Raw genomic sequence first — 10,574 nt, forward strand, 5'->3', positions numbered from 1 at the left:
CATAAAAATATAACATTATTACATACTTCATATTTAATGATCCCTCATCTGTTCCCAAAAGTTTCATAAATGATTAGGAAATAGACATTTTTCACCTTCATGGGTATATTGCACAATATAGGTAGACAGGGTTGGATTCTATTTGTTATTTAAAGCACATGTGTCACCTAGATTTTCTTTTACTGATTGGAGAAAGACACTAAAATGTTCTTTTTTCAAATCTGTTTCTATTTTCTCACTGTAATTTTTTTGTATATTGTTATGAGGGCTGCTATCTTAAGCTTTTTTTTAACAGCATTTAATCACATGGTTTATGGCAAGCCTCATTGACACAGAGGACAATAGACAAGACCTGTTCCCTTAAGATAAATGTGAAACATTACTAGTTTTAGGCCTTTCAAGAGGTATTTCTACAGAGAACTGCTATTGTTCAGTACTAGCGTTATCTACCTACTGGTGTCACTTGTTACTGTAATTCTGAATAGATCACTTTACAGCATCCTCCTCTTATCACCACAAACAGAACAGGAAGTCTCAGCTTAGTTTCAAACCTAGTGGCAAAAATGAAAACTGCAAGATCTCGTGATTATTTTATAATATAGACAATAAATTGGGAAATTATAATAAATATTGCCAAAAATCTTTAAAATCAAATTAATATTGTACATATACTGACTTTAGATATTTGCCAAATGACAACCTCAGCCCTTCTACATCTACAAAATATATGGACTGCTTATTTCTTGCTTGTAAAAAAAAAATGTTATCTGCTGTTCTTTCTTTAAAGGGGTTGACCACTTTATAGTAAAATTGTTTAGTGTAAAGTATTAGTAAGTGTATTCACTGTATATACTGACAATAGTTCCCTGTGTACCTCATAGAGCTAAAAATCAGACACCCCTCTGTGCAACCCTGCTCTGTGGTAAGTCTGTCCATAAGATCGCCGACATGGAGGAGCATGAGACCATGCCCCGCCTTCCTGTGCCCTCCATAGCATATATAGGCTCATTGGTGGACACATGCTCCTCCATGTCAGCAATCTTATGGACAGCCTCACTACAGAGCAGGGCAGCAAAGCCTGGAGGAGGGGAGTCTGAGTTTATCTCTATGAGGTACACAGGGAGCTGCTGTCAGTATGTACAGTGAGTACACTTATTAATACTATACCCTGAGCAATTTTACTAAGTGGCCGACCCCCTTAACAATGGATGATGGAAATACCGGTCATACTTTTAAGAGGGTACAAAGAGGTCTCTGGTTCATTTCTATGGGCAACAGAAGACATTCTTACTATACGACTGTTTGATAAATCTCCTCAATGCTGTTTATCTACATCCCTGTGTTTTTCAAGCCAACATGCGGTATGTTTGTACCGTATTTTCATATTATAAATTATGTTCAGTAATTTCCTAGCATTTTATTATTTAACAAGTACCAAATAAACAATATTTCATTTTAGTCAACAATGTGATCTGCCTCCGTTGCGATAAAGTACCGGGAATCGCAGCGGATTTCGTTGCGGAACTCGAGCATGAAATCAGCTGTGATCCGGCATGTGTGAAGGGCACCCTAAGTATGTATGAATTAAGTATATGTTGATAATTTGTTTCTGAGTTTTACAAAATCCAAACCATACAGAGTATTTATTGCTGTTCAAATACATTTTCTAGAATCTGAAAATCTAGCCAAAATTATGATTTGCTATATAAAAAGTGGAAACTCACCAAGAACTGTTGTAAGATATATGACAGACGACAAGAAATTAATTAAAATAGCATACATTATGTCACTTGAAATAGTTTCCTCCACAATTCACTGGATAATAAAATCCACTTAAATGAAACAAATTTATCTGTTTTTGTTGCACTAAAGCAGATCTCTAGACTAAACTTGCTGTTCTATATGAGGACATCAGAGAATTTGTACTCCTGGTTGTCAAAATGGCACAAAAATGTTGCGGTTTGGTTATAAGGAAGAAATACAGCAGATACATATGTTTGTGTCTACCTACCATAAAGATACGAGTGACTGACATGCTCCTATATATGTATGCATACACAGAAGCCTGTTAATCACCATTCTCAGGGGTGGGTTTAGGTATGGGGAGCACTTTCCTTATGAATACACCAGGCTCATAAATATGAGTTCACTTTATTCTCTCAGTACCCCTATTAGCCAAAAAATACAAAATTTTTGAGACATTGTGGCTACTAGAAAACAGACCTGTCATTGTACAATACAGCCTATACACAGATAGATTTGCTTTACATATTCTAACATATCATTTTAAATGTTAATCTGTCACCTAGAAAATGGCTACAAAACGGCTGCAGCTTCATAGTGATCATTAAAAAGAGACTAGCGGCATAAGGCTCCTTCATGGCTTCTATAAGATAAAAGCTGGTTTTATGAGTCAGAAAGGCTTGCCGTCTTTCACCTCTGGAAATTGCTGCTCTCCCCACTCCTCCAGCTAAGACTGACAGGCCAGGCTCTGTGCAAGGCCAGCATCATTGCTCGCTTTACTGCAGGGCACACACATCTTTGACTCTTCATAAGGGAGATTAAAACCATCTTTTCTCTTAGTGAAGCCTTGGAAGAGCCTTATGCAGGTATCGCCAGTCTCTTTGTAATGATCGCTATGAAAATCCATTAACAGTTTTGTAGTGATTTTCTATGTGACAAGCTCCTTTTATACGCTTGCAAAAAAATTCTTAGGTAAAGTTTGGCTTTCGCAACACAAAAATGTTTTAGTTTTTTTTTTGGGCTTATTATATTCTTAAATGTTTTATCGATTCTTAATGGTGTTTTTAGATATATTTTTTAAAATATCGCTTTCTGTGGCATTATATTGCTGAGAATTTTATTTATTTATAGTGCTAAATGCAAATCGTTCTATCAACCACTGTTTCTTAGCTGATTTTTAACATTCTTCAATAAGCATAATTAAAGTGACTCTGTACCCACAATCTGTCCCTCCCAAACCACTTGTACCTTCAAAAAGCCTGCACTTATTCCAAGATTATGGGTCCTCTGGCCCCATCTGGCCCAATGCTTGCAACAGCTGGAGGTGGTCAGGAAGCCTAAAGCAGCTGAGCTGGCTTTTTTTAAAAATAAATTTTGTGTAAATTAATTCGACTTTAATGGGAGTTAGAACTTTGTAGCACTGCTAACCATGCTGTTTAAGTAACCCGGAGGTTACATAAACAGCCTCTTTTTTTTTTTAACTTTAGATCCTATAACTGATCTGACATTATATGCAGATGGCACACTTATAGACACAAAAATAAAATGGGACTGAATATCCCCAAAGGTATATATCATGAATTAATAATGATAATACCCCGGAAATTGGAAATTTTCTTTATTTTAATAATAACATTTTATAGACAGAATGTGTAATAAATATAATGTGTTAAAGGAAATGTGTAAAGAGTATCTTGTTTTTTTCTGTATAGCCGTGCAATTCATTATGCAAAAAATGTTTTATATGTCAGAATTTAAAAGTAAAAAATAAATGATTAAAGGTTGTATACTAATACTTTGTTAAAAAAATGTTCTATAACTTTGATTGTCAATGAAAAAATAATCGTGACTGGGGCCTGTCCAAACACACCCCAATAACTGGATATATTTGCTGACATAAAGAACATCATATCCATAGATAGCATTTAGCCAGCTTACTATTCAGCACTGATATGAGTTCTGGCAAATTTCCTTTTGAACACTAGTGGCTGTGCTATCTGTTGCTACGGCAACTAGAACTTCAAAAAGGTAGAAGGTGACACGTTGTTTTGTCTGCTGCCACAGGGAAGAAAACTGAGAAGAATTAGATATGTTCAAAACCATTTCATTTCTTGTGCCTATGAAGTCAGGGAGGTCGTCTGTAAAGAGTACAACTATGTTTTACTATATTTATTTAACTAATTTGATGTTTACAAACTTTTACATTTTAATTATTTTTTTTAAAAGAACTTGATTCTCACATCCTGGTAATATGGGTATCTGTGTAACAAGAGCAAAAATGATGTTTACTCATGCAGCTATTGTCCAGCACCTATAAACATTTTGACTCATATGTTAGAATGACTCATATCTTTTCATCAATTATCAAATGATAAGATAACTTACATACTGGAGTGATTGATAATCTTAGGACAATTTTCAAACAAATGTGCATTTATGTGACTTGTCCAACATGTGCAGCCATCATATGCATAGCAGCAACAAAACAAATGTGACCTTACAATACTAATATAGAGTGAGAGACACACCACACGGTAGGGCTTTTAAGAGCATGCATTGCTTTGCACTTTGCATGCCCTACAGCGCAACTTGCTATTCAATAAATCTATAAGCATTATAGTGAGATAACCCAAGACTAGCCTTGTGATGTCATACATCACATGGTCCTGCACAGGGCCGCCATCAGGGCAGTATTGGCGGTACAGCTGTCAGGGGCCCGAGCTCAGACTAGCATCCAGGGGGGCCCGGACATCCAGCCTTCCTACATGTAAGCTCCTGACAGCTGTACCGCACAGGCAGGAAGACACAGGGCCCTCTTCCTCACTCCCCCCGGGCCCCTCCCTCACCCCTCAGACCTTCTCTGGCTACTTCCTCTTGTGCTGGGATGTCGGAGGAGGGGGAGGGGCCCGGAGGAGTGAGGACCAGGAGGCAGCAGAACATGGGTCCTGGAGATTCCCTGCAGAGAGTAAGTCTGTGAATGTGTTCTGATGTGTGTATGTGTACATGGGAGCTGCTGTGTGTATGTGTGCTGATGTGTGTATGTGTACATGGGAGCTGCTGTGTGTATGTCTGCTGATGTGTGTATGTGTACATGGGTGCTGCTGTGTGTATGTGTACTTGGGTGCTGCTGTGTGTATGTGTGCTGCTGTGTGTATGTGTACATGGGTGCTGCTGTGTGTATGTGTACATGGGTGCTGCTGTGTGTATGTGTGCTGCTGTGTGTATGTGTACATGGGTGCTGCTGTGTGTATGTGTACATGGGTGCTGCTGTGTGTATGTGTGCTGCTGTGTGTATGTGTACATGGGTGCTGCTTTGTGTATGTGTGCTGATGTGTGTATGTGTACATGTGAGCTGCTGTATGTATGTGTGCTGATGTGTGTATGTGTACATGGGAGCTGCTGTATGTATGTGTGCTGCTGTGTGTATGTGTACATGGGTGCTGATGTGTGTATGTGTACATGGGTGCTGTTGTGTGTATGTGTGCTGCTGTGTGTATGTATACATGGGAGCTGCTGTGTGTATGTGTGCTGCTGTGTGTATGTGTGCTGATGTGTGTATGTGTACATGTGTGCCGATGTGTGTATGTGTGCCGATGTGTGTATGTGTGCTGCTGTGTGTATGTGTACATGTGTGCTGCTGTGTGTATGTGTGCTGATGTGTGTATGCGTGCTGCTGTGTGTATGTGTACATGTGTGCTGCTGTGTGTATGTGTGCTGATGTGTGTATGCGTGCTGCTGTGTGTATGTGTACATGTGTGCTGCTGTGTGTATGTGTGCTGATGTGTGTATGCGTGCTGCTGTGTGTATGTGTACATGTGTGCTGCTGTGTGTATGTGTGCTGATGTGTGTATGCGTGCTGCTGTGTGTATGTGTACATGGGAGCTGCTGTGTGTATGCGTGCTGATGTGTGTATGTGTGCTGATGTGTGTATGTGTACATGGGTGCTGCTGTGTGTATGCGTGCTGATGTGTGTATGTGTGCTGCTGTGTGTATGTGTGCTGATGTGTGTATGCATGCTGCTGTGTGTATGTGTACATGGGAGCTGCTGTGTGTATGTGTGCTGCTGTGTGTATGTGTGCTGATGTGTGTATGTGTACATGTGTGCTGCTGTGTGTATGTGTGCTGATGTGTGTATGTGTGCTGTGGTGTGTATGTGTGCTGATGTGTGTATGCGTGCTGCTGTGTGTATGTGTACATGGGAGCTGCTGTGTGTATGTGTGCTGCTGTGTGTATGTGTGCTGATGTGTGTATGTGTACATGTGTGCTGCTGTGTGTATGTGTGCTGATCTGTGTATGCGTGCTGCTGTGTGTATGTGTACATGTGTGCTGCTGTGTGTATGTGTGCTGATGTGTGTATGCATGCTGCTGTGTGTATGTGTACATGGGAGCTGCTGTGTGTATGTGTGCTGATGTGTGTATGTGTGCTGATGTGTGTATGTGTACATGGGTGCTGCTGTGTGTATACGTGCTGATGTGTGTATGCGTGCTGATGTGTGTATGCATGCTGATGTGTGTACGCGTGCTGTTGTGTGTATGTGTGCACATGTTTGCTGATGTGTGTGTGTGTGTGTGTATATTTGTGTGTGTGCATGTATGTATGTGTATTTTGTGTGTGCGCATATTTGTATATCGTTCTAGTGTGAACTCACAATACAGCACCCATAGAATTCATTAATATATCTCTGTGCAAACATGTAAAATATAGAGAAGAGTATTTTGCTTTCTGGAGGCCCCATCTAATAGCACACAGCATGTCTATGAGTCTGTAATATAATACCACTATGGGGGTCAACTATCTCTTAGGCCAGGTTTATATATGTCCAGTATTTTTGCTGCCCAGGCTGGTTGCCCTGGATGATAAAGGCCAGATCATCTATAGTTCCAGCACTGTGCCTCATCAGCCTATAGGGCTCAGGATAGGACGCTGAGTGCAAGGGACCCAGCTTGTATTGGATATTCCCCTCTTAGGCTCCATTCACACGGAGCAAAACCGGCGCAGTCTCGCCAGCTTCACTGTCATAATGACAGTCTATGGGAGGCTCACGCATCTCCTCTCTCCGCGTCATGCCCATTCTTCATTGTGGAGAGAGGAGGCGCGTAAACCTCCCATAGACTGTCATTATGACACGGAGGCTGGCGGAATTCCACCAGTTTTACTTTGTGTAAACGGAGGCTAAGAAGGCTCCAAATCATCCAGCATATCTGATCACTGCCTTAGGAGTAATAAGGTGGGAAAAGTGCACAGTTGCTTTTAGATTAAAGCGTTCCATTATACAACGTCAAAGTCTGACACAGTGCTCTCTGCTGCCACCTCTGTCCATGTCAGGAACTGTCCAGAGCAGGAGTAGTTTTCTATGGGGATTTGCTGCTGCTCTGGACAGTTCCTGACATGGACAGAGGTGGCAGCAGAGAGCATGGAGCTCGGCTGGCGTCAAAGCAACCCAGTCTTCCAGAGGGATCTGCACGCCACATCAGACACATTAGTCAAAGATACATCCCATAATTTTTGTTAATGGGGGGGCCCAAGCACTTCGGCTGTATGGGGCCCCGAAATTTCTGATGGCGGCCCTGGTCCTGCACATCCAACAGCTTTATACAAAGGCAAAATAATCTATACCATGACCACTGTATCTACTCAAAAAAGAAAAAAAAAAAGAAAAACAATATAACCAATATTGCCCTCCATATGGTGCCCATATGTTGGTAGACACTAGTATTCTATAATATATCTGCACTCTGTATAAGAGATTATAGTTATATCCAGTGACTCGCAAGGGGTGTCTTCTCTGATTGGAGGTGTTCTGTTTCTAATTTCTTTTATTTCTGACTTCACGGCCATAAAGACTATTCTTAGATGCAACTTGTCTCTGCAGAGTATGGCATTTCCATTAGTGTATAATATGATAATCATGTCCTCACTAATAACATATAGTAATTATATCTCCTATAACTACATATTGCAATAATACTCTCTATGCTCCATATTCTTTAATTCTTTAAAGGGGTTGACAAGCGGAAATCTTTTTCTTTCAGATCAACTGGTGTCAGAAAGTTATATAGATTTATAATTCACCTCTATTAAAAAATCTAAAGTCCTTCCATACTTATTAGCTGCTATATGTCCTGTAGGAAATGTTTTATTTTCAGTATGACACAGTGCTCTCTGCTGACATCTCTGGCCGAAACAGGAACTGTCCAGAGCAGGAGAGGTTTCGCAGAGGAAAGAGGGATTCCCATAAACCTCTCCAGCTCTGGACAGTTCCTGTCTCGGCCAGAGATGTCAGCAGAGAGCACTGTGTCAGACTGAAAATAAAACATTTCCTGCACGACATACAGCAGCTAATAAGTATGGGAAGAGTTTAGATTTTTTTAATAGAAGTAAATTACAAATCTATATAACTTTCTGACACCAGTTGATTTGAAAGAAAAAGATTTTTGTTTGACAACTCCTTTAATGCCCCCCATATAATAATAATGACTCCTGTGCTCCACAATATAATAATACCCCTTAATATGCCTCATCCCAATGCTGAGCCCCAACAGAAAAAAAAACAATACTCATCAAATCTAAGCAGGTGTGATGATGTCAAAGCATTGCAGCTGCAAGAGCAGGCAATCACATCCCGGCAGCTCTAAGGGCCCTTTTACACGGAAAGATTATATGACAGTTTATCTGCCAAAGATTTGAAGCCAAAACCAGGAATGGATTTGAAAAGAGGAGAAATCTCAGGCTTTCCTTTATTACCTGATCTCTGTTTATAGTCCATTCCTGGATTTGGCTTCAAATCTTTGGCAGATAATCTGTCAGATAATCTTTCCGTGTAAAAGGGCCCTAAGGTTTTCGGCCTGAAGTGCTTGCAGCTATGATAATGAAGGGAGAGGGATGCTGACAACTAAGGGCCCTTTTACACAGAAAGATTATCTGACAGATTATCAGCCAAAGATTTGAAGCAAAGGCCAGGACTGGATTTGAAAAGAGGAGAAATCTCAGGCTTTCCTTTATGACCTGATCTCTGTTTATTGTCTGTTCCTGGTTTTGGCTTCAAATCTTTGGCAGATAATCTGTCAGATAATCTTTCTGTGTAAAAGGGCCCTTACACTCTGTTATTATGCTTCACTGCATCTGCGTTGAACCTGGAAGCACTATAATGCTAGGTCAAGGGCAGGAGAGGAAAGAGCAAGCTCTTTTTCTACCTCCCTGTTCTAAAAATCCAATTAATATATGGTCCCCAGATAAGGGACGTATCAGATATTAAACTGATAAGAACCAATACTACATATGATCTTAGACAAAAGGCTGAGAAGCAATATATTCTGAATTCTGGTCTTTCCTCTTTACCGGAAGACAGTTGCAGCTTTGAGTCAGCAGATTTCTGTAAAGAAATTATTGTTGGCTTTACAGAGCATGTAACATACTAAGGCTTTTGGTCCAGATGAACTCCCAGCCCTGACTAAGGGGGTTGACGGACTTTGCCTCTAAATGCTATTTCACTGGATGCGCCTCTTGGATATGACTCATGCCAAAATCTCACTAGTCCATAAGGAGGGCAAGGACTTAAACAGCTGCCCCAGCTACTGACCTATATAGTAGACAGCTCAAACAGGCTGTAAAAAGAAAGGAGGGGGCATATAGGGTAATTTGTAGGGAAGTACAAATAGGCTGTGTACAAATATATAAAGAGAATGTACAGCTTACACAGCAAAGACGTATGGAGAAAATTTTCTTTTGCACCATAAGGCTATGTTCACACTACGTATCAGACCAGCCGTTCCGTGACCCGGCCAGGGTCACGGAACGGCCGGTCTCTGGCCGGATCATCACCGGCCAGATCTTTCCATCCTCGGATGATCTTTCCGGCCACAGAGCTCTAATGCGGGCGCATCAGCGTGCGCCCGCATCAGAGCTTCCCATAGCACACAGTAAAGCTAGCGGCTGGAGCCGCTCGCTGCACTGTGTGAACTGACAGGTCTTTCTGCAGCCACAATTCAGTGAATTCCGGCCGCAGAAAACTGACCTGTCAGTTATTTGCGGGGCCGCACAGATCCCGGCCGGAGCATATACAATGTGTGTATGCTCCGGCCGGGATCCCATTGCTTAATAGGCTGTGTTCCGCTGCACAAAAACCACGGCATCGGCAACAACAGTCGTAGTTTTACGTAGTGTGAACATAGTCTAAAGAGTAAAAAAAAACAAAAACAAGAATATAATAAATGCTTGTCAAAGGTGTCTGTAGTCTTTAAATGTAAGAGTGTGTTCACACACACAGGATCCGCAGCAGCTCCGATGGCGCAGATTTGATGCTGTGTTTAGTGATGTGCGAACATGTTTGTAAATGTTCGCATGTTCGTACAAACATGACGCTAAATGTTCGTACAAACATGACGTTCATGTTCACCAATCACGAACAACTACTGTAGTTTGATGATTGGAATGGTTATAATGATCACTTTCGAACATATTTGAACCTGCGAATGTACGTAACTCCATAATTCACGCTTTGCACCTGATAATCTGTACGCATGTGCGTAGACCAAAATGTACACTTCTATTGTACGTTTATTATTTGTTCGTTAATCTTCGGCAAACACAAACCAATCATGTGTTCGGGATCCGAACCAAATATCAGGATGTTCGCTCATCACTAGCTGTGTTCAGTTATTTAGTCAAATCTGCTGCGGATCTTCACCATCAAATCTGCTGCGGATCCTGTACATGTCCATTCACCATTAATGATAATTCCAATTATAATAGATTGGTAACACTGACCTCAAACATACCATTTCCATGCCTGTCTTTATTAAAAGAAACTATTATTTAAGGCAAAAAAGAA

At 40.9% G+C, this 10,574-nt stretch overlaps 1 non-coding gene across 1 annotated transcript; it reads right to left on the bottom strand.

The window, feature by feature from the left end:
• Positions 1-8,861: 8,861 nt before the first annotated feature.
• LOC138784973 (U2 spliceosomal RNA) lies at positions 8,862-9,052 on the bottom strand. Its single transcript, XR_011361994.1, has one exon. It is a non-coding gene; the product is annotated as a U2 spliceosomal RNA (small nuclear RNA).
• Between the last annotated feature and the right edge of the window lie 1,522 nt (positions 9,053-10,574).

This window comes from Dendropsophus ebraccatus, chromosome 2 (genome assembly GCF_027789765.1).
Source record: "Dendropsophus ebraccatus isolate aDenEbr1 chromosome 2, aDenEbr1.pat, whole genome shotgun sequence".
Taxonomy (NCBI): domain Eukaryota; kingdom Metazoa; phylum Chordata; class Amphibia; order Anura; family Hylidae; genus Dendropsophus; species Dendropsophus ebraccatus.